Below are 26,000 nucleotides of genomic sequence, written 5' to 3'. Positions count from 1 at the left end.
GATAATTGAATGTCAACTATAATTAAATATTGTGATATCAGATTAGAGCCTTTCATGATCTTTTGATAAATTTACATTGTGGAAATGCTTATTATTATGGAAAGAAATATGCCATGAAATTGGTGAAAGTCAGTAACCTTGGCTTGGTTTTGGCCAGAAAAGAGTGTGCCTCACTGGAACACAAACTTAGCCATCTCTAGCACAAATATGGGACAAAAATGAGATTCTGCAGAAGCTCAGAAATCTTTTTCAGAATACGAATTAACCCCAACTTGAAAGTCTAGGGAGTGATTGTGTGTCTAGAGCCATATTTTAAGGCAAACCTCTCTTGAAGAGTACAGCTGGGCTCTTGTGTAGCAAAGCTCTCTGGGACTCTCTTTTATAGTGGGCATATTTTACTAAGCAATCATTTCTTTTTTTATGAAGACAGCTTTCTTGGTCAGCCCACTCTTATGATGATTCCCTACGTAGTAGAGTTATGTTTTCATGATGTGATTATTTCTCCTTTTTAGTGGAAGGCAGGAGAATTTGTTGAGGTAAAGGATTTAATTTAGCAATGCTGTTCTTTTGAACTGCTAAGCTAGCCCAAGGTTTTCCAGCCTAATCTTTAAGTGGATTTTGTTGCCTACAGATTTTGAGTAACGGTATAAGACCCAGAATAGGATTTGTGAGTTTCTTATGAAATCTCCTATCCAGATGCATGGTGACGATCTGATAAGATGCCCAGTCTTGGTTTGTTATTTCTGAATTCACCAATAATTATTTGGCCTTGTTATTAGGCCTTCTCCTTTATTGTTCCTTTTTTCTTTGAAATCAAGACATTGGACCTTATCAATATTTCTAAAATTAATTTGACCATAGGATACTTTTTTATTTCAAATATATTGACATAATCCAATGCTAAACTTGGAGGCATAGGGTGGAAATATTGAAAAACTTCTAGAATAAGTTATTTGTGGGTGGAAGTTTGGAGCAAAATTGGACCTGTTCTCATCCTGAAAATTGACAGAGACAAAAATAATTTTTATGTGTTTTACTTATTTATGTTTTTACAATTTTTATGTTTATTAAAAATAAATATATTAAAATTTTAATATTATTTTTAAATATGAGATACATTTTCATATTTAATATGTTAGAGGATTACCTTTACTAAAGAGAGGCCTATCACTAGTTAGTAGAATAACCTAATGAAGTTTTCAGCCATGGCAGCCCATGAAACAAAGAAAAAAAATTAAAGTAGCCCTTAGTTCTATCTAGCTCACTTTTGCATCCATATTTATGGGGTGGTGTAAAAGGGAGAAGAAGGTGCCAGGAAACTATCTATAAACATTATTTTTACTGTTGGTACTCTTGACACATGATCTTTGTCCGGTGAGACAGCGCGCTGTGAGAGGATCTAAGTCATACCAGTAGCGACATCCTTACTGCGCATGAAACAACTGATGTGGGAGTTGTATCAGAATCAGTTATGTGCTTTGTCAGACCTTTGAATTATGAGAGCAAAGGTAAAAACCAAGACTGAAACAGAAAAATGTATAAACGTAAAAACATATGCCCTTCCATTAAAAGAAATGATCTGACCAATTCAGATGGGCTGGTGAAGCTCAGAAATGGCAGTTGGAATAAGGAAAAGACACTGATTCAAACAATAGAAGTTTTGTTGGTGTGTAATAATGAGGAGGCGGCCAAAAGAGCCCTCCACTTGGCTTAGCCAACAGGCAATTTATTTCTTTGATGCATGAAAAGATGTGGCAACCAAGAGGAGTAACGGTTTAGAATGTAAACTCATTTGTAAAACCTTATGGAAGAGGATGGTGGAAGACTATGAGGAGCATCATTTCATAAAATAATGTTAAGCATTGGAGGAGGGTGGAATTAAATCTTCAGAAAAGTTATCCATAACCAGTTAAATGACTTACCCAGGGCCACATAGCCAGCACCTCAGAGGTGAAATTTGAACTCGGATCTTTTTGGCTTTGAGGCAAGCTCTGTCTGTCTGTCTGTCTGTCTCTCTCATGCCATGCTGCCTCTTTCATCCATAATACCAGCATATTTATCATGCTTCAAGATTTGCAAAGTGCTTTCATATACATCCTCATTTGATATGCCAGAAATTGATTTTTTAGAGTTTCGGTATGCTATCCATCATTACACAGTTAGCTAACTGTGTCTGAAGGAAGATTTTGAACTCAGTTCTCCTAAGTCAGCATTTATAGAGGCAGCACCGAATACTGCATGAATTATCCAATGAGATACTATCTGTATTTCCACAGTTCTCCTCAGCAGCGATGTCATGCTACTAATAAAGCTTAGTACGATGCTCATTATCAACCATGTTTTTTCCTGTAATCATTTATGTTGGGGAACCTTGTTCATGGACGGTTGTTGATTACTCTTCCCTTTTTATATGATGCTTTATATAGCATTTAAAAAAATACATGTATTTATTCTAACTTGTAGTCTCTACACCTTAGCAATTTGGATGAGTAAGGAAAACTAGAGGTTATAAAATTTGTGTTTTATAGCCTAACTTTATAGGCTAATGCACATTAATATCTTAAACTCCCTAGAATTTGAATCTAAAGGTTAAGGACATGAAACTATTAATAGATGACATCTTGGCAAAGATAACTAAACACATTTGTGTAGTGCTGAAATTCATCTTCAGTTTTATACTAAGGGTAGATTCTGTAAATACCATCTGCATTTAAAAAATATTTTAGTGGCATAGAACCACTTTCAAGTCAGGGAGATACATGGAGGGAAATGATGAGGGATGTGTAGTTGAAAGTTTAGTGAAAAGGATACTGGATTTTGAAGCCAGTAAAATGGGGTTCCACTTCAGGCCCTGAAAATAAACTTTCTGATAATTAGCGAGGCACTTATCTTCTGTGATCCTCAGTTTCCTCATTTCTAATATTGGGATGATATTTACACTACTCACCTCACAAGGTTGTTATAAGGAAAGTGCTTTGTAAACCTTACAGTTCTATGTAGATATGTGCTATTGTCTTTGTTGGTTACTGTTCCCTTATACCTTTTCCTTTCTACCCCACTCCTCTGTCTTGCCCATACTTCTGCAACCACAGTGCTGATTAGATGGAGAAGAACAGTAGACAAGAATCAGTGACTCTTATTTCCTGGATGTGGCCGGGGGAATCATGAGTAGAAGCAACAAATGAGATATGGCACAATTGTCCCTAGAAGGAAATAGAACTATGATATAATAGCCTAGTATTCTACTATGCCTTCTGGCAAATATTCCTGATGCTGAAGACCCTAACTTTTCATAGACATGTCAATTCAGAATCACAGAACCTCAGAATTTGAGTGGCCATCTAGTTCAACCTAGAACCAACTGGAATCCTCACTGTAACATGCCCAACAAGGGGTGTTCACAGGAACCTGCCACTTCCATTTTACTTTTGAACAATTCTATTAGAATCTCTGACATCATGCCCAAATTGGCTTCCTTATAACTTCTACTTATTGTTCCTGGTTCTTTAGTCAGAAAAATTCTAGATCCTCTTCCACATGACAGTTCTTCAAATACTTAAAGACAAAGTACTATATGGCCCTTTGAGTCTTCTCTTGTCCAAGTGAACTCCCCACCCCCATCCTCACATGTCAATTCAACCATACTGGTGGCCTTTATAAGGAAGATAAGGATTAGTAGTTACTTACTATAGGAATTTAGTACAATTCATTTTATCAACCAATAAAAAACATTTATTGTCTGCGTTGTGCTAGGCACTTTGTTAGTTACTGGGGAATGCAAATACCTAAGTAACAAAATCATGGCCTTCAGTCTAATTTTATGATTACATGTTTCAGAATAGAAACATCCTACTTTAGTTCTTATTGTGGCATGGAGGTAAGTGATACTGGGTTCTCGAAGACTATCCAGTTAAATGTGATGTTGTGCAGTGGGTAGAGCACCAGCCCTGGAGTCAGGAAGATCTGAGTTCAAATTCTGCCTCAGACACTTGGTAGATGAATGATCCTGGGCAAGTCACTTAGTCCTGTTTGCCTCCATCTCCTCATCTGGAAAATGAGCTGGAGAAGGAAATGGCAAACCACTCTAGTTATCTCTGCCAAGAAAATTCCAAATGGGGTCAGAAAAAGTCAGACATGACTGAAGAAGAACAAGAACAATAAATAACAACAGCCCTCATTCACTTAGGACCCCTTACACTATAATTGATCTGTCTGTTGAGTCAGGCTAATATTGCTGTACTTACTTATTCAGCTTAACGTGCTTTTTTCTATGCAAATAAAGTAAATCAAAATCCAACAGCTTGTATGTCATGGATGATTACACAATCTAAAACTGATGAAAGGATCAATGTGAATTTAATTTCTATATGAGAGAGAATTCGTACATAAAAGTTACAGAAACCTTTGCAGCAAACAACATATTTCTAGACATTCCCTGTTAGTATGGTGGTGTCTTGCTTTACTGCCCAGTCATATTGATTGAGAGTATTTTTTTCCCCTCAAACCTTCATGAAATCACAGAAACTTAGAATTGGAAGGAAACCTTAGAGGTTATCTGGTCAAAATATCTTCTCAGTGCCTGACTCAGAAATTTCTCCCAACTCTTAGAAACTGAAGGAATGATTGACAATGCCAGCAAAGTTCAAGCAGCCACTGCTTTTTGCTATAGTTTATCCTAGAAAATGTACATCATAAAATAGCATCTTAAAATGATCACATTTGTGATAAGAATGTTATAATTGAGGAATGAGTTCTCAAATAATAGGTATTATCCTGTCATGAAACCAAAGGGAAAAAAATTAAATAAGGCTAATCATTCAAAATAGTAAAATTATTCTCAATCCCATATAACGGACACAAATGTGCCATATACATTACTCTTAGGAGAGGTTCTAATTTACTACAGTGTAAAAAATAATTCTTTTCTCATAAATACATCTTCCAACTAAAATACTATCTATATGTTGCTCTGTCTTTCTGTCTATCCATTTGTCATCTGTATTTTGGGGATTAGTTGGGGACTGTGATTTCATTGGTATAACAAGTTCCCAGTGAAGAACTTTCTCTACTAACAAACACTGGCACCTTCTTTGCTGCTTATAGTCTAATAGAGTTTTCTATGGCACTGTTGAGCAACTTGCCTGGAGTTATATAGTCAGTATGCATGTGGCAGAGACAGGATCAGAACCGTGGTCTTCCTGATTTTAAAGCTATCTTTCTATCCGTTCCCTCCCCCTGCACTGCTTATTACAGCTAACTGTGAGAAAGTTCTTCACTGGGAACTCATTACACCAAAGAAATCAGTCCCCAGCCTACTCCTACGCACAAACATACAAACATACATTATGCAACAGAGAATATATGTATGCATACTTATTAATTCAAATGAAATATTTGACTGATGGCTTTCTTAGAATTTAGAAGGAGTTTTTAGAGATGATTCAATTTTCTTATTTAAAAAAAAAGCTCTCTATAGAGGTTTGAGCTGATGTTTTATTTTTCTCTTTCTAAATTTCCCTGTAGAAAGCAAAACCTTTCAAAACAACCATTGACCTCGAGGTTTGCTTAAAGTTTTAGGTGTTCAATTTGTAGATTTTAATGCTAGGTGTTTTTTCTACTGCAAAGCGTTTTTAAAAAAGCAAAAGCTGACCTAACATTTCTTTCTTTTGCTTTTTCAGGCCAACTACACAGTATCATAGTGTAATAGATTCAGTTCAATTCAACAAATATTTTAGTGCCTATTACTGTGTATGTGCTTGAACTCTAAGATACCTTCTCATTCAGTCCCCTCATTTTACATATGAGCAAACTGAGACCTGGAAGATTAAGGGATTGTTTTAGATCTCCATCCCAGTCTATTAAAGCTGCTTTGGGACTTAAAGACTTTCACAAAAGTCATATCAGACCGTGATGCTAAAAGCAGTCAGCCTTTATTATAGGTATGTTTTAATTCACACAAGGGAAGACCTAAGTTTTAAAATGAGACACTAGGGTTGGAAGGGACTATAAAAAAGGTAAAGGCAATAAAGGATGGGGCTGAGGAGGGGGAAGGGCATTCAAGGATGGAACCAGAGAGATCACTAGAACCTTTGGCAACTTGGGGGAGGAGGGGTCAACAAGGGTCTTATGTGAGTCTCCCCTCCAGACCTGCTACTTCTAGGTCATGGTGTCTTTAGTCATTCATGCTTCATGTGAGTGAGACTCCTTAGACACCTTCCCACTGCACAATAACATCCCATATCTAAGGGCATGACCAAAGCTGGGGAGGACCATGGATTTTCTAGGGAGTGGAAACTACCTGTTCCAATATATCTGGTTTTACATTTCTGATTTCACAGGTAGGGGAAATGTCAGTTATTGAATCAGTGTGCTTTGTACTCTAGAAACATTTGGAGAATTCCAAGAAAGGAAGGGAGTGTTATGCAGGATGATTGGGTATGTCTAGAACAGAGGTAGCCATGTAGTAAGGGAGCTCTATGGATCTCAGATAGGCAGGACTGCTACAATCAGACACCTAGTTAGAAGCAGAGCCAATAATGAGCTGTTAACTTTAGAACCAGTGATTCTTCACTCACTCCTTCCATCTTTGTCCAAAGAGTAAGCTCACTGGCTCATACACTTTGAGTTTTCAGCTTCCTGATTGCTTCACATCGGACCATGTGTGATTTGTTGTTCAGGTGGCTTATCTATTGTTCATCTTGCCAGCAGTATGAACAGATACTGATTTTTCATGTGGTAGTCTACCATTGTTGGGTGACCACTACTACTTTGTTTTGTTGTGGATCTTCTCAGTCCACAACAATCCATTTAAAAAATTTTATTAAAAATTTTAAAATTTATTTTATTTGGAACTTGAGAAACATCAAATCAATTGAACATTTCCATATACGTTATAGAACAAGGGGAAATTATTCGTGACACCACAAATCTATTGGGTAGAGCTTACTCTTCTACTTAAACATATATAAATTCAACTTATACTTTTTGAAACTTCCCTGCTTGTCTATGATTTCTTCTGACCTTCCTTCTATTCTCTTATTTGGGAGGAAGTGTGTGTGGGGGGAGACTCTATGCTTCTCCCTGCTATGCACCACCCCTATTTAAGGAGGAAAAAATAAAACCATTGTAACAAAATTGTACCGTCAAGCAAAACAGATCCCCACGCTTGTCCATATCAAAAAATGAATGTCTCATTGTATGTCTTGACTTTATAATCTCTCTGAGAAGATATTGTTACATCACTGGTACTTTGAAATCAGTTGGTCATTTTATTGATCAGAATTCTTAAGTCTTACATTTGTTTACTTTTACACTATTGTTATCGTCTGCATCAATCTTTTGGTTCTGTTCACTTCAGTTATCATCAGTTCATGTGAGTCTTTTTTTTTTTTTTGTGGGGCAATGGGGGTTAAGTGACTTGCCCAGAGTCACACAGCTAGTAAGTGTCAAGTGTCAAGTGTCTGAGGCTGGATTTGAACTCAGGTCCTCTTGAATCCAGGGCCGGTGCTTTATCCACTGCACCACCTAGCTGCCCAGTTCATGTGAGTCTTAACAGGTTCCTCTGCTCTTTCACTGTTTCTTGATATATATAGAAGTATTCCGTTACATTAATATACCATAAGCCATTCAACTGTACCACAATTAATGGACACCTAACATAGTTTCTAGTTCTTTGCCACTACAGAAAGAAATACTATAAATATTTTTGCACATATACATCATTTTCCTCTTTCTTTGGTCTCTTGGGAATATAGGCTTATTAGACGTGATATTGCTGAGTCACACATAGTTTAGTGACCTTTTGAACACAGTTTCAGACTAGTTGCATTCTATTTCAGGCTTCACTGTGGAGTCATATGTGTCTCATTGAATTGTCGTCGAAAGTCAGCACTGTATGGATCTGGCTGAAATGAATCCACATGACTCTATATGTTCTGGTCCCTTCTCTTTTTATGCAGCTGTCTGCTCAGAGGTGGTGACCAAAACACATGTATTTTATTGACTTATTGTTCATATATACCCTATTTTGCATGATGCATTCATAAATGGATGCATAATGCAAAGTATATGTTGGATCAATATTTTGAGTATTTCAGCTGCCTGCCTATAATTTACTTCACATTTCTTTTTTCCTGCTTGTTTATTCTCTTCACATTAACTATTAGCATTTAAAGATAGTATGATAGCTCTTCTGGGATTGTGAGTGAGAATTATAATATTTTCCTGGCCTTTAATAACCTTCTGCATATCTCAAGCTCTCATTAACACTAAAGGGAACTAGTTTTGGGATTAGAACTGCCCCTGCTGAATTGTTCAAATGTGTAATCTAAACCTTGGATTCTTAAAATGTTTGAATTGGATTTTTCCTTACCAGTGTTTAATTTTGTCATTTTTTTGGTAGTTTTTACAGTAATTGCTGTCACTGCTAAGATCTGAGACAAGGCGGTGTTGATGCTAGCTGAAGAAAATTTCTACAGCCCACATATAGCTTGCTTGCACGGTAAGATTCTTTGCCTTTTTTCCCCTTAAGTAATTTCATTCCTGTTGGCCTTATAGTTCTGCAGTTTAATTTCTGATACCTAAGCAAAGGTCCACACTGTCAGAAAGGTTGATATCTTAGAGCATAGATCTTACTCACCAAATTAAGAATTTAAGTGATAAGCATTTATCTTAACACTCATTTTAGCCAAATCTCATTTTGAGACCAAATATTATTAGCTCTTCATATTCAGGAGATAATTATCTAGTTCTTAAGTCCTAAGCTTGTGAATTCTTTCTTTTTCCCATCCTATCCAGGAGTGTTTTGGTTCCCTCTTTAATTTTCATTAGTCCAGATTTTGGCCATTTAAAATTTTTCATTCACATCCCAACTTTGTGTCTAAGAAGGAGGAAAAAAAGCCAACCACAGGTGGAACACTAACTGGTCAATTCTACAACTGTTCTTTTGATTAAAAATTTGAAGATGAGTAAATTAAAAGAGAATTTCAGTTACTTTTAGATATAAATGATCCATCTTAGCTCTGGGATCTACAGGTATCTCTTGATATAGAGATGCAGAAGGTATAGTACATATAACTTTGAATTAGGAGGCAGAAGACTTGGGTTTTAGCCATGTGACCTTGGACAGACCACTTTTATCTCTTCGAGACTCATGTATAAAACGGTATAACGTCTTTCTCGACTACTTTAGGGTTGTTGTTTTTGGGGTTACTTATGTGAATGCTATTTAAAAACACTTGAGCCATGGGCAAATACAAGGTGGTGGCATATAACTAAAATAAACTCATTATCTTTCATGCATGTTCCCACCCTAAATGACTCCATGCTCTCCTTCACCTCACACATCTAGTCAGTTGACACTTTTCTAATTTTTTCTTCTATGAAGATGTCAAACTTCCAGCATCTAGAACCAGATTAAAATATACATAAATGTTTAACAAAATAAATGCAAATACTAGACAACATAGATAGTGTTAATTTGTAGTTTTCTAAGTTAGTAAGCAACCCATAGAGATCCATTTCTATTTGAGACTGACACCACTGTTTTATAATATGTTTCATATCTATAATTGCTTTACCCATTCATACAGCCACCACCTTAGCACAGGCCCTTATCACTTCTTACCTTGAGTACTATCTTAGCCTCCTACTTGGTCTCTCTGTCTCAAACCTTCCCCTTCCAATCTATCTTTCATATAGCTGCCAAACTGATTTTCCTATAGTGTAAATCTATGTTACATTCCTTTATACTCACTAAACTTCAGTGGCTCCCTACTGCCTTCAGAATCCCATGCAAACCTTTCTGTTTGGTATTTAAAACTTTTCACCAGCTGTCCTCATCCTATCTTTACATGTGGTTTACAAACTTAGTGTATGTTACTCCCCTTCCCATATAAGTCCCTTAATAAATGTATGGATTGATTGCAGTGCAATATTGATTGATTCTTGGAAAGTTACTTGTTAAGTGAAATTTTGTAAATGGAAGACTGTTTTCTCATTGGCTTAATTTAAATAAAGGAAATTATACTCTGTGGTTCCATAGGAAGATATCTTTATACATGCTAGTGATTATCATCGTTATGAAAGAAATGAGAGCTTTCTATTGCTGGGTCTCTCTAACTGACCTTTTTATTCCCATTGCCTTTTATTTCTCCCCCTTTTTATTCCCCTTACTATTGCTTTAGCATAACTTCTACTCTGTTGCCTCATTTATAGGCACTTATTAATACTTAAGCTGAAGTTAGGACAACTGTGTACAATATGGCTTCTTTTTTTGACTAAAATGCCTGGAATGTGGTAATAGTGGATGATTCTTCCTTTTATGAGAGTTAAAGTAATAAGATTTTTAGAGAAATGTCTTTTATTGTAGCAAATTGCATTAGAGTTTTCCAGGGGCTCCCTCCAGTTATGGGAGGAAAAAAGTAGTTACAGATATATGAAATAGGAAATGACTGTTTGTTTTTACATATATTAATATAGATTGTGCCATCTGTTTTCTGATGACTTTAATGCCAAAGTTTTGTTACTACTGTTCTGAAGCTACTATTTCTGAATCCCTTTCTCTTTTCTTTCCTACCAAATAGCTCTCATTAGGCCCAGTATCCTGTACTGAAAGTCATGATTTGAAGTTGTATGGGGGTGGATTTCAGATGAATTTGAGGAACAACTTTCCTAATAATTAGGACCACATCAAGTCCAGTTGATGAGAACTTCTAAAAACATTTTTTTTTCAGTGCAGTGGATGATCTTCAGCTCATAGTTTTGTAGAAAATCCATCATTAGGATGGAATAGCTTATTATAGCTGCATTAACTTGCAAGTGCCAAAGAACTTGGATAACAAAGAGCAGTACTTTAAGAGATATAGCTGCGGCAACTATTCAGGGTGTCGGGAAGGAGTACAAGGAGCTGGCTTTTATCCACCATTTATTAAACAAGCATTTATTAAGCACTTACTGTATGCCAGGTACTATGTTAAGTGCTGGGCACTGTGCTAAGCACTATCTGCCAGTTTGTGTAGGGTTTTTTTTGGGGGGGGGCAATGGGGGTTAAGTGACTTGCCCAGGGTCACACAGCTAGTAAGTATCAAATGTCTGAGGCCAGATTTGAACTCGGGTACTCCTGAATACAGGGCCGGCACTTTATCCACTGTGCCACCTAGCTGCCCCCAGTTTGTGTATTTTTAAAAGATAAAAAGCAAAGGAAAACCAAGGTGAATGTGTGGGTAGGTGGGGTCACATCCATTTAGACCACAAATATCTCTACCATTATTAAGGAAAAGGTATATTTTATGGCTTTCCTTTACACCCTAACTTCTTTTCTCCTTTGCCATTGCTGTGGGTGAGATAGGAATAGAAGAGCAAAGACAAAATGAACAAGAGATACAGATTCAGGATGAGATTTTTGTTTTTGAAACATTTACAGCTAAGGTCCTTAATAATAAATCTTCAGATTTTTAGATAAAAATCTTCAGATTTTTCCAACAAGCATCCCCTCTCCTGAACTTCCCCTCTTTGGAGCCTTCACCTCATACTTTGCTGGAAAAACTGAGGCTATCCACTTACAGCTATCCATCTTCCCTCCTCCTCTTCCCATAACTCCTGGACATCCTTACCTGAAGTGGTCCTTCCCCAAGGCCAGCTCTTCTATATGTATCTTTATTCCTATGTCCCTCCCATAGTCACCAGCGGATTGTCCCTTTTATCATCCCCCTCGTATTTCTAATCTCTCCTTTCTCCTTATCCTTCCCTGCTTCCTATGAACTTGTCCAAGTCTGCCCCATCTCAAAAAACACTAGATCATGATCTCTGATATCTATTGCTTTCTATCTTTCCTTTCCTTCATGTTCAAACTCCTTTAAAAAGCCGACTGAACTTGAGGCCATATCCTTTCCTCTTTTATTTCTTGCAGGCTGGTTTCTGACTTCATTATTCAGCTAAAACTCCTCTCTAAAGTTATCAAAGATCTGAACACCAAATTGAATGGCTTTTTGTCATTACTTATCCCCCCGCCTTGACTTCTCTGCTGCCCTTGACACTGCTGACTAGCCTCTTCCTCTGGATACTATCTTTCAGTGTTCCACTTAGCTGTTGGGACTGATGCTACCCACAAGCATGTCCAAATTTTCTACTCTCCATCCTTAAAAAACCCTCACTAGACCCTATCATAGTGGTAAAGTCATTCTATCTTTCTTATTCCTTTGGTGTCTAAACTCCTTTAAAAAACCTGCATATCTACTTCCTCTCCATTCACTCACATGTTCACCCTTTGAATTCTGAATTCTGTCTTCTGACCTCATCACTGAACTGCAATTGATCTCCCAAAGTTATTGGTGATGCAATGGATAGAGCATTGGGACCCTGGACTCAGAAAGAGCTGAGTTCACATCCACCCTCAGATTATGAACTTGCTTTGTAACACCTCGGCAAGTCACAACTTCTGTTTGCCTAAATTTCCTCATCATAAAATGAGGATAATAACAGCACCTACCTTCCAAGGTTGTTGTGAGCATCAAATGAGATAATATTTGTGACACATAGTAAGAAGTATTATTAATTATATATATATTATATAGCTGTTATTATTACCACTACTTCTAACTACTACTAATAACTAACAACTACGTCACCACCACCACCATCATCGTCGTCGTCGTCATCATCTCTTAACTGCCCAATCTGATGACCTTTTTCATTCTTCATCATTTTTGACCACTGCTGTATTTGGCATTGTTGACCAAGTCTGTGGCCATTGTCCCATCCTCTTCACTCATACGCTCACAGCCACCAGCCCGGTTCAGGCCTTCATCATATTTCTTCTGTGATAGCCTCCTCATTGATCTCCTTGCAAAAAGCTTCTCCTCTGTGCCAATCTGTCTTCCACACAGCTGCCAAAGTGCAAATCAGCTCATGTCGCCTCCCCCTCCTCTAAATAATCAAACTCTGCTCTCTTTCTCTATTGTCTTTAAAATCAAATAAACGTTTGATTCTCTTTGAAACTGTATCTCTTATTACCCTTCCAGTCTATCCTCCATTTTTAACTTCCTGAAATCCAGCCCTACTGATCTACTTGTTCCTTACATAGAGTTCTTCATCACTTATTTATGCACCTTTGCTTTGACTATTCCCCTTGCCTGGAATGCACTCCCATGTCACCTCTGACTCTTAGAAAATCTGGTGTCTTTTAAGACAGTTCATTGTATTAATTCATTCTATTGATACAGACATATATGTATCTATAAATGTATGTGTATACATACATACACATGTGTGTATATAAATTTGACACTCACAACCCTGGGAAATCAGTGCTATTTATTATCCTCATTTTACAACTAAAGAACCGAGGCTGAGAGAGATGAAGTGATTTATTCAGGGTCACACAGCTAGGAAGTATCTGAGGCTGTATTGGAACTTGGGCCTTCTTGTCTCCAAGTGTTTTGTTCTCTTCACTGTGCTACATAGGTGTCTATGTTTCCTCAAAAAAAAATTAGCAGGAGTTGAGAGTTTCTTGCAAGTCTTCTTCCCTGTTCTTTGTATCTTGTAATAGTTGTGATTATTGCTGATTGTTAAATTAATAATAAACAAAGGAAAAAAAAGGCAATTCAAGAACTCCACCTGACAGGTGTTTCTGAGTCAGAGATGAGGAAGGAGCACATTTTAGCTGCTAGTGCCTCCCCTCCCCAAACCACCTTGTATTTTGTACATATCCTTTTATTTGAAGGTGAGTATGACTGTTTCATTTTTTAATTCATATCTTTAGTGCATAGTTAACACAGTACCTGACACAACTTTTGCTGATTTCAACAGCAGTTTTTTTTTGGAGGGGGGGGGGATAGATTGCAGAATTATTTTTAATGCTTTTGTTTGCTATGGGGAAATATATATATATAAAGAGGAAAAGAAAGTTTAAGTTCAAACACCTTTAGACAATTTTTAAAAGGAACTTGAACCTTCTCAATCCTCTTCTCTCCAAGTTGTTCTAAAATTCTAAAAGGGCCAAAAATTGTTAATTAAATACCCAATTATTGTTTTTTAATGATATCAAGCAAAATAATTATGGCTGGGTTAAGATTACAATTGTAATATAGTGGATCATTTTTATATGCTATATACACTTCATGAGACATTGATGGTGTGGCATAGTGATTAAAGTTGGCTTCGGAGTCACTAATGTTTCAGTGCCACAGAAAGCTTTCTCAGACTATAAGTTTTGGGGCGTGTAAAGAATTAAATTGGTAGTGTATATTTCTTCATTGGAGAGTTGCCTATTAAATCCCAGAACTAGTTTAAAATGTTCCACAATATATACAGTCACATGTTAGGGCTCTTTAAATAATACATAAATAAGTGATTTATATATATAGTGTGAGTGTGTATATCGGGCAGATTACCATTCTGTGCCTCTCTTACCTCATCTGTAAAATCAAGATGTTGGCTGAGATAATTAAGTCCCTTCTAGCTATAAAATTTTTAGATTGATCTTGGAGCTTAATTTTCCAATTTAAAGTTATCTGCATTTTATTTTTCTTGTGTTCTCAATGTGTGGAGGAGGGAGAAAATTTAGAACTAAAAACAAAATAAAATTGAATGGGAGGGAAAAATATAAAGTTATTATGGAGATATATTTGTTTTTCCTTCAGACCTTTAATCAAATTTTGATTTGATGAGAAATACAAGTCTTATAGCCTGATGATTAGGTTAAAAACAACCTGAGAATTTAAACAGCATATTTTTACAGCAAGTCAGAATGTGGGAGCTTTGTCATTCTGTGACCCAAACGTATACTCTGAGCATCTTGTTAAGTGGGATCAATATTAGTCAGCAAGGCATATCTCTGCAAGATCCATCTATTAAAACAGGCTGACAGTTTTAGATTCTGAAGTGTTTATTGCTGATTTTTATGTTGAAAAATAATTCAGCTTTAGAGGAATTTAAAGATGTGTTTGAAAAATTGTTGTACATCATGGTCTTTATTGCGTTATAAATAAGAAATTTTAAAAGCAAATTCGTGATTTACAAGGACATCAATTTAACAAATGTTTAGTGTAGATTATAAATAGTAATAAACTATTGTGGTAAACAGCTTATGAACTTTATATGTTTATCACATAATATGATTTCAGCATTGTAACTCAGGCTTGTTCTTTCCCGCTCTCATACAATTAAAGTGAAAAAGGAGAGCAATCAATATCCCAACAGTTTGTCAGGTAAGCGTTTTTCTGATTTAATCATGTATTGCTGAATTGCCAGGGAGTATGAAGGAAGTGTCTAACAATTAGCATAAGTTAAGTCACCTTCTCCTTTTACCTCACAAGTCATCTACTCTTGCTTTTTCCTTATCCCTTCTTGTGCTACTGTACTTCCCACACTTGGAGAATGAAACTTTAAATTAGGTTGAAATTAACTTGGGCTTTGTCACTCGACCTGCCCTTAGTAGACAAAATTCTGGATCCCTGGTAACCTCCCCATCTTCTTTAATGGTATCCCATCGCCCCTCCCAAGGCACTTTTCCTACAATACCTTATTTTCAGCTAGCTATATGTTAATCTTTGGTTATGCAATAACGAGAATCATAGAACTGAAAAAAAAAACATTTAGAATCCAAATAATCCAAGTCTAACCTGAAGCATGAATCCAATATCCTCAACAAGTGTTCCAGCTCTGCTTTGAACAATTTCTTTGAAAAGGAGCTCTAATGAGTTCTGTGGCAGACCATTCCATTTTTGCAGTGCTCTAATTATTAGGAAGTTATTTCTAATGTTGAAATGAAATATGCTTTATTACAACTAAGATTCATAAAACTTTAGAACAAAAAGCTACTTAAGAAATAATCTGATCAGAACCAATTTTATTTATTACTTTTTTTAAAAATGTAAGGAACAGCTAGGTGGTGCAGTGATAAAGCACTAGCCCTGGATTCAGGAGGGCCTGAGTTCATCTGGCCTCAGACACTTGACACTTACTAGCTGTGTGACCCTGGGCAAGTCACTTAACCCAAATTGCCCCACACGAAAAAAAAAATGTATACATATTACTTTGCGTCATTATTCATATCGCAATTACTTTTGGTCCTCTTCCCCTCACCAAATAGGATATTTCCATAAAGATAGTTAAGTCCAGTAGCTTAATAGTGAGTAAGACCAATTATGTATAGATTCTTGTTTGTTAACAGAAAAGTATACATGAACTTTACTGCTTTGGAACTAATGACCGCTGTATTTGACCTGAGTCTAAAAGCTTTTGGTGTTGTTTTCATTTATGTTTTGTAGTCATTGTGTATATTTTTTGGTTCTACTTTCTGCACTGTACATCATTTTTTCAAGTTTTCCACAGTTTCTTTGAATTCCTTATTCAATGTGGCACAATGATATTCCATTACATTCTTATACCACAGTTTGTACAGCTGTTCCTCATTGGTTGGGCACATGCTTGGGTTCTAGCTTTTTACTATTGAAAATAGTGTTACTGTGTATTTTTTAATGCATATGGTGTCTTTTTTCTGTCATTGAAATCACTGGATTAAGAGGAATGAACAACAGTAACTTTTCTTGCAAAATTCAAAATTAATTTCTGGTATGGGTAGATCAATTCATGAGATTAGCTTGTCTTCCAACTGCCTTTCCAACACTTAGTATTTTCTCTTTTTTGTCTTTTATTACCTTAGCCAATTTGAGAGATGTGAGGTAAAGCTTCAGAATCATTTTAATTAGCTCTTTCTGATTACTAGCAATTTTGAACAATCTTTCAGATAATTGTTACTTTATATTTTTTTTTTCCAGAAAACTAGCCTCATGTCTTTACGTTGGTTGAATACTCGATGAAAGCTCTTATGATTCACAATTCACCATAAATTTTTGTATGTCGGATTTTTATCAGAGATGTTTTATGAAAAGATTTTTCTTCAGCCTACTTATTTTCTTTTGACTTTCTGCATTGATTTTATTTATGCAAGATCTTTTAAAATTTTACATAATTGAAATAGCTTATTTTGTCTTTTCTAGTCTTCTCTATTCCAGATCTTGTTATAGATTGTTTTCCTATCTATAATTGTGAAATATATGATCTTTTCTTCTCAACTTTTTATAATACATTATTTTTCCATGTGGAATATAGCATGACATATATTACAAGATGCTGGATTAAATGTATTTTCTGCCAAATTGCCTTCTGGTTTTCCCAGGTTTGTCATTTTATAATGTGGAAACTGAATCTCAGGAAAGGGAAATGAAGTCACGCAGTAAGTCTGATTTGAACTTGACTTCTTAAATATAGTACCATGATGTTGCCATGGTACTTTGTACCATAATTTGTAGCTTCCAGTCCAAGTTCTACTAAGTGTGTAGAATAGTTTTTATGTATTTATAAATAGATAAATATATTTACACATTGTTCTATTACTTTTCCCACACAACAGCCTTTCAATAACTTATCTTGTTTTTAATAAAAGATCTAACTTTGCCCCCTAAGTCTTCCATTATCCAAGTTAAAATACATATTTCCTTAAAACAGCCTTTATATGATATATCTTCCAAGGCCTCTCATATTCTTTATTGCTCTCTCAATGTATTCTAGAATGGTGACTGATTAGGCAGAATAGTTGTAAGGTTATTTTCATTTATTAGAAGATTCTAAAAAAGTCCAAAGTCTTTAGTATAAGAGGGAATGAATCCCTAATGATGGGATTTCAGATGTTGTAATAGACAGAGGGGGCAGATATTTTTAAGTTGGGGACACTGTTCAGTGATCTTCTGCTCTGCTGGATCCTACTGTGCTTGAGAAAATTGGACCAGGGTCTTTCAAATTATAGATGTAGTATCCTATGCTGTAATGGCTTTCATGACCCTTTGTGCCCAAAAACTGGGGTTGGAAGAGGTGAAATGTGAGAGGAACAAGATTTGGACACTGGTTTCTGACTCCTGATTCAGTGATCTTTACATGCAAAGAATGAGAAATGCTACATAAAATCAATTGATCAATCAGCATATACTAAGTGCTGACCATATGCCAGGCCTTGTGGAAGACACTGAGGATTCAAAAGCAAAAATTATAGTCCTTTCCCTCAGGGGATTTTCATTATTTTATCTGGGAGACAACATATACACATACATATATGTATACAGAATATATGCAAAATAAATACAAGGTAATTTTGCTACAGTAGGCACTGGAAGCTGGATGGTAGGGTAGTTAGGAAAGACTTGATGCTGAGGTAGTGCTTGGGCTGTTTGATTGCTGAAGGAAACTAAGGATTCCAAAAGGTGTGTGTCAAGAGGGAAGGAAAACTTCATGAGGACATAGCCAGTGATAAGGCACCAAGATGAAGTGTGCTGGGTGGGGAATAACAAGAATGCCAATTTGGTTGGACTCTAGAGTGTAAGGAGGGGGGCAATGTATATTGTGTATAGGATGTTCACAGAAGACTAGCACCTCTGATGTGAGGGCTTGCCGAGCCCTTTTCAGGGCTGCTCATACACTTTTATTGTCCACCTGCCGTTCGACTCTCACCCAAGAAGTTATAGCATGAGAATCAGCTGCACTCAGGTAAATCTATCCTTGCAGACAAGATCAGTCCAGTCGAGGGTAACCTATAGGTCTCAAACATGTTGGTGAGTTAGGGGGTTGTCTGTCCCAAGCATGTGAAGACTTCCTCCAGGTGGAATGGACAGATTAGAACAATTCCAGTGGCCATGAAAGCAGCTGAAGCAGGTGTTGGGGAGTGCTTGGAGCCTGGTCAGACATCGAAGAAGCCCAGGTCATCCACTGCCATCCCAGGTCATCAACAGCTTTGATTTTTGTCTTGACCTTGGACTTCAATGTCTCTAGAAGAGAGAATGAGAGACTTTGTGCAACTCTGACTCCCTTAAATCCAGTTCAGGAGTAAGCCATTGCTTTGTGATGAAATCGGTCCTCTTCAAAACAAAGGACAAACAATAGTTCTTTAAGTAAGAGATGATGAGGGCCTGAACCAGAATGAATGGTGAGAAGGGGAAAGTAGATAAAAAGATTTTCCACCAGAATGAATATGTGGGGCTGATGGGGAGGAGGAGAACCAAAAGAAGGATTGTTATGAAAATCCAGAGACCAGAGAGTATCTGGGAGGAGAAGGGGCTTAGTAGTTTCATGTGCTATAGTGAAATCAAGAAAGATGAAGACTGAAAAAAGGCCTTCAGATTTAGCAGGTGATAGCATTAAAGAGGGTAGCTACAATTAAATGCCGAGGTCAGACATCAAATTGCAGAGTCATAAGAAGTGAGTGAAGGGAGAGGAAATGGAAATGAGTGGAGAGCTTTTTGAAGTTTGGCTGGGGGGAAGGGAGCTGGAGCCAAGATAGAGGAGAAAAGGCAGAGACTCTCCTGAGCTCTCCCCTAAACCCCTCCAAAGACCTTTAAATAATGTCCTAAAACAAATTCTGGTGTGGCAGAACTCACAAAAGGATGCAGTGAAACAGTTTTCCAGACAGAGACAACTTAGAGAGTCTGCAGGAAAGGTCTGTTGCATGGGGGTGAGAATAGAGTGCAGTCCAGCGCAGACCATGCCAGAGCAGATCTGGAGTAGCAAACCAGGAGCATGGTTTGGAAGTGACTGAATTAGTAGTGGCAGCTGCCACTTCTGGAGCTCTCGCTCCATAGAAGGTAAGGGGTTGAACAATTGAATAGAAGGAGATTATAGGGGTTTGTTTGTTGACACTGGGGGCAGGACTCTGTTGCTTTGCCTATACTCAGATCTGGGTTGCAGTCTTGGGTGGCAGTCCCAAGGTGAGGAGTAGCCCTTGCATATCACTCAGGTTGCAAGTGGAGCAAGAATCTTCACCACAGTTCCAGGGTAGAAGGCATGCTTGTGTTCTCTCACAAACCAAAGCACAGGCCAGGAGAATAATAAACATGCCTCTCCTTGGATCATACCACCTTGGAAGAACTGAAACCTACAGGTCCCTAGAAGTATTGCTGAAAACAGATGTACAAAACTTCTGAAGCTTGGGACAGTGTGGCCTCTACCCTGGAAGCAGAGTCCCACTTTAGCAAAGAGTTAACAGTCAAGAAATAGGGTTGGGAAATGAGCAAACAGGAGAAAAAAAATCTGACTATAGAAAGTTACTATGGTGATAAGGAAGATCAAACCACACATTCAGAAGAAGACAGCAAAGGGAAAACTCATCCATCCAGAACCTCAAAGAAAAATATGAATTGGTCTCAGGTCACAGAAGAGCTCAAAAAGGTTTTTCAAAATCAAGTAAGGAGGCGGTGGTGGAAGAAAAAATAGGAAGAGAAATGAGAGTGATACAAGAAAATCATGAAAAAAGAGTCAGCAGCTTGGTAATAGAGGCACAAAAAATACTGAAGAAAATAACACCTTAAAAAATAGACTAGGCCAAATGGTAAAAGAGATACAGAAATTCACTGAAGACAACTCCTTAAAAAGTAGAATTGGCTAAATAGAAAAGGAGGCCAAAAGTTCACTGAAGAAAAGAACTGAAAAATAGAATTGGCCAAATGGAAAAGGAGGTAGAGAAGTTCACTGAAAAAAATAATGCCTTAAAAATTAGAATTGAGCAAGTGGAGTCTAATGGATTCCATGAGACATTAAGAAACAATAAAATGAAATCAAAAAAATGAAAAAAAAAAAGAAGGCAATGTGAAATATTTCGTTTTAAAAACAACTGACCTGGAAAATAGATCCAGGAGAGATAATTTAAAAATGTTTAGACTTTGTGAATGCCATGATCAAAAAAAGAGCCTAGACCTCATCTTTCAAGAAATTATCAAGGAAAACTTCCTTGATATTCTAGAACCAGAGGGTAAAATAGAAATTGAATGAATCTCCCAATCACCTTCTGAAAGAGATCCCCAAATGAAAACTCTCAGGATTATTATAGCCAAATTTTAGACCTCCCAGATCAAGGAGAAAGCACTGAAAGCAGCCAAAAAGAAACAATTCAAATATCATGGAACCACCATCAGGATAAGACAAGATTTAGCAGCTTCTACATTAAAAGATCAGAAGGCTTGGAATATGATATTCCATAGGGCAAAAAAAGCTAGGATCACAACCAAGGATCACCTACCCAGCAAAACTGAGTTTATACTCAAGAAGAAAATGAATATTCAGTGAAATAGAGGACTTTCAAGCATTCCTGATGAAAAGACCAGAGCTGAATAGAAAATTTCACTTTCAAATATAAGATGCAAAAGAATTATATAAAAGTAAACAGGAAAGGGAGATTATAAGGGACTTAATAAGGTTAGACTGTTTACTGTTGTTTATTCCTATATGGGAAGATGATTCTTGTAACTCATGAGACCTTTCTTATTATTAGGGCAGTTAAAAGGAGTGTATATAGACAGAGGGCACAGGCATTAATTGAATATTATGGGATAATATATATTTTTTTTAAATTAAGGTGTGAGGAAGAAGAATGCTTTGTGAGAAAGGGAAGGGGAGTAGTAGAATGGGGTAAACTACCTCACATAAAACAGGCAAGAAAGAACTTTTATAGTGGAGGGGAAGATGGGGAGGTGGTGGGGAATGCTTGAAATTTACTCTCATCAGGACTGGCTTAAAGGGGGAAAACACACACACTCAGTTGGGTATAGAAATCTATATCACCCTACAGGAAAATTGAAGGGGAAGAGGATAAGAGAAGGGGGAGTGAATTGGGGAAGGCAGTCGTCAGAAGCAAAACACTTTTGAGGAGGGACAGGTTGAAAGGAGAAAGAATAGAATAAACATGAGGGAAATACAGTTAGCAATCATAAGTGAAAAAAAATATTGAAGCAAGTTTCTCTGACAAAGCTCTCATCTCTCAAATATATAGAAAATGAGTCAAATTTATAAAAAAGAGCTATTCCACAAATGACAAATGATCAAAAATATAAACAGTCAGTTTTCAGACAAAGTAATCAAAGCTATCTATAGCCATATAAAAACAATTCCTGATGCCACTAATGATTGGAGAAATGCAAATTAAAACAATTGTGAGGGGCAGCTAGGTGGCTCAGTGGATAGAGCACAGGCCCTGGAGTCAGGAGGACCTGAGTTCAAATCTGGCCTCAGACACTTAACACTTACTAGCTGTGTGACCCTGAGCAAGTCACTTAACCCCAATTGCCTCACTAAAAAAACAAAACAAAACAAAACAAAACACAATTGTGAGGTGTTACCTCACCTATTAGGTTGGCTAATATAGGACAAAAATGGAAAATAACAAATGTTGGAGGAGATGTGGGAAAATTGAGATGCCAGTGCATTGTTTGTGGAGTTGTGAACTGATTCAACCATTATGTAGAACAATTTGGAACTATGCCTAAATAGTTATGTCAGCTCTTTTCTGATGGCAAGGAATTGGAATTGAGAGTATTTCCATCAGTTGGGGAAATGGCTGAACAATTTGTGGTATATGATTGTGATGAAATAGTATAGTTCTATATATTTTAAAGGTTTCAAGATTTGTGAGGTATAATAAGCACACTCACACTTCTAGAGTTACAAGAACTTTATTAATTATAGGATAGCAAGTTAGACAAGGACAATAAGTTTCAGAGGCATAGAAATAGAGAAACAAAGAAACAATAACAATTCCAATCACAACTACAGTAATAAAAGACATACATCACCAAATCAAGGAAGCACCAACATTTGGATTTCTAGGTGGGGAATCCTGGTTCACAGCTTCCAGAGTCCTGACTAGGAAAGGTCCCAGGCAGAGCATCCTCTCCATGGGTGAGATTCCAAAGACCACTTTCCCAGTCAAGATTATATACAGTTTTAAACAAAGAAGACATTAAGTCAACAGCTTGCTTGACCAGCAGAGATGTTATCTTCCTTTCTCACAGGCTGGCCTGTGAGACAGGAAGAGCATCCTGCTTTGACTGGAATTCATTTATCTGTTTCTGAACTTCTGCAAAGGTTCTGTTTTGTTCCAAGGAAGCAGGCCAGGCTTTCGAGGAAGAAAACAAACCGATCAATCATCCTGATTGATTAAAAAAACTAAAGGGTCCCAGCAAGTCTATATTCTCATGAACAGGGAAGATCTTCTGATTTCATAATTAACCCTTCATTTGGCCTTAAGATCTGACTTGTTCATAGAATAGGCCATCAAAACTTTAAGGGTAAATCCATTGTATCATGAACAGGGAAGATCTTCCTAATTTCATAATTAGCCCCTCATTCTATAAGAAATGATGTGCTAGATACTCTCAGAAAAACCTGGAAAGATTTACATGAACTGATGCATAGTGAAATGAGTAGAACCAGGAGAATATTATGCATATAACAACAATATTGTAAGATGATCAAATCAACTGTGAATGACTTAGCTAGTCTCAGCAATTCAGTGATCCAAGACAACTCTGAAAGATTGATGATGAAAAATGCTGTCCAGCCCCAAAGAAAGACCTGATGGAATCTGAATACAGATTAAAGCATACTTTTAAACTTTATTTTTCTTGGGGTTTTATTTTGGCCTATGTTTTCTTTTACAACATGATTAATATAGAAATATGTTTTGTATGACTACTGTAACGATTGGAATGACGCCACCTGCTGGAGACTTACTGTAGAAGAGTTCCACCCATGAAGCGAAGGTCTTTGAGGGCAAGACCAGGAGTCTTTTCTTTGGAAAAGGAAGTGACGTGGGCTAGTGGGAGGAGGAAGGAAGAGACTGGCGCTTGGTCTCGGGCTCTTTCCTTTGGACTCTGGTGGAGAACGGGGCTAGAAATGCGCTCTCCCTTTAATAGATAGGAATCTAGGCCTTTCTCTCTCTCTTTACCAAATTCTTATTCTCCTTAATAAATGCTTAAAAGTCTAACTCTTGCTAAAGCTTATAATTTATTGGCGACCACTCATTAGATATTTTAGACAGACTAGCTAGAATTTTAGCCCTTAACGCTACACATGTATAACATATATCAAATTGCTTGCCTTCTCAATGAGGAGGGTGGGTGGGGAGGGAGGGAGAGAATTTGTAACTCAGTTTTAAAAACAAAAGTTGAACATTTTTAGACACATAATTAGGGAAAAAGAAAATACTAGATTAAAAAAGAGGTTGGCTATGAATGGAAGGTAATATATAGAATGATAGCTGGAAGGTTCTAAGGGATGGTGGGTGTGTTTGTAGACAGCAAGAAGGAATCTATAGATAAGAGGAGATTAAAGATTAGAGGGAAGAGCTGATTGTTGGGAGCAATCAGCTAGAGAAGCCAGATGGGAGAGATGAAATTTAGACCACATTTAAAGAGGATTTTCTTAACCTTGGTGAATAGGGCCACTTCTTCAGGGAGTGGAATAAAGTTAGAGTGAAAAGAGGTTTTTGGACAAAATATTTTGAGAAGGAAGTAAATACACTTTTATACAGCACCTACTGTATGCCAGGCAGTGTGCTGATCACTTTAGAAATGTCATCTCTTGATCTGAGAGTTGGAAAAGAGAGAGCTCATGTTAAATGGCCTGTATTTTCTCAATAAAGTATGAGGTAACATCCTTAACTAAGAGGATTGGGGGATGGAACAGGTTATGGAGGTTTGATAAGAGGAGGGGTTTGAAACAGATTCTGGTGAATGAAACAGATTCAATTAAGGAGGTGTAAAAAAGATTGACTTGATACTGCAAGGGTCCAGTTGGAACCAATGAGCTCAATTAGGTGATTTCTCCCAGCTTTATTCAGTGGTATGTGAGTAGGAGTGGAGGAGGCAGGTGATGGCAGTAACTCAGTGTTGGGGTTTGGCAAGTCGTGAGTAGCAACAAGATACTAAGGCATGGAATTTGAGAGTAGAGGACCATCTACAGTTGAATTGGTTAGTGAGTGAGAATGGAAAAGGGGAGAATTGACTAGGAGCAGAGGTGGTATTCTGGGAAACTACTCAGGAATGTAGCAATTGTAGGTACCAGAGAGGAGGAAATAAAGAGGTGTAGGAGTGATGAGGCATAGAGAGAGATGGAAAGATAGGAATTTATGATCAGATAAAGGAATTTCATAGGTTTTCATATGGAAATGAAATATTTATGGGTGATGGCAAGATCAAGGGTGTGGCCATCCCTGCGTGCCCCTGAGGTGAATTGGAGAATTAGGATATACAAACAGAGGAAATTGAGGGATAAAGTAGTAAGACTTTTTGATACAACATCCACAAGTAGACTGAAGAACTCTTATATAAAGGTAAAGAAGAACTATCACTGAATAAATAACACACACTCAAAATTTACCTATTTTTACCCATTTAAACATCATACTATGCTTGCCTGAATAATGGAGTGATTCTTGTGTTGTTCACTTGTTATCAGTCATGTCTGACTTCATGATCCCTTATGGGGTTTTCTTTGCAAAGATACTGGAGCAGTTTACCATTTTCTTCTCCAGCTCATTTTACACATGAGGAAAACTGAGGCAAACAGTGGCATTTAAAATGATATGTGGTTGCCTTATTTCTGTCCCAAGTTTGGAGAAAATTAGCTGGGGTTTCTAATATAGTGTTACTTATAAATTAGAGGCTTTAGCACCAGTTTGGGGGCATTAAGCATTTATTAAGGTATATCTAATATTAGTAAAGAGAGAGAGCACATGGTTCAGAAAGTTCAGAAGTCTTATGTACCTAGGATAGAAGAGTGAGAGAGAGCAAGGTGCCACCACCTCCTCCGAGTCTCAGGCCAAAAAAAGAAAGTATCTCTGCCTCTGTGAGCCAAAGCTTCCTGTGGGTCCAGAGGAGAGGCAGCCCTTCCACACTGCTCAAAGCTAATTGACTAGCATCATTCAAATCTATTGATTTATTGGACTTGAGGGTGGTCCATGAGCAGAACATGCTAAGGTCAGAGTTCAGAGAACACACCCTCTGAGGGCCTGGCTTTCATGTAGGTGTGGTTTTAATTAAGTTAACTTTAAGTGAGTTAATCAGCAAAGTCAATCCAATCAATCTTAATATTATCTCCTTGGGAGGGGGGAGGCCCTCTGGGTGTCCCAAAACCCATTATTTTCTCACATTGCTCAGGTTCAAAGATAGTAAGTATCTGAG

At 37.2% G+C, this 26,000-nt stretch overlaps 1 protein-coding gene across 2 annotated transcripts in view; it reads left to right on the top strand.

The window, feature by feature from the left end:
* WASF3 (WASP family member 3) overlaps nt 1-26,000 on the top strand; it is a 179,639-nt gene that overhangs the window by 81,804 nt on the left and 71,835 nt on the right. For both annotated transcript variants that reach the window (XM_043997010.1, XM_043997009.1), the window contains exon 2: nt 8,402-8,500. The gene's annotated coding sequence lies outside the window, so the exon portion shown is untranslated. The remainder of the gene's footprint in view (nt 1-8,401; nt 8,501-26,000) is intronic.

Source organism: Dromiciops gliroides, chromosome 3 (genome assembly GCF_019393635.1).
Source record: "Dromiciops gliroides isolate mDroGli1 chromosome 3, mDroGli1.pri, whole genome shotgun sequence".
NCBI classification, from domain to species: Eukaryota; Metazoa; Chordata; class Mammalia; order Microbiotheria; family Microbiotheriidae; genus Dromiciops; species Dromiciops gliroides.
The sequence above is the reverse complement of the archived record's forward strand: the minus strand, read 5'-3'. Positions and strand labels throughout refer to the sequence as shown.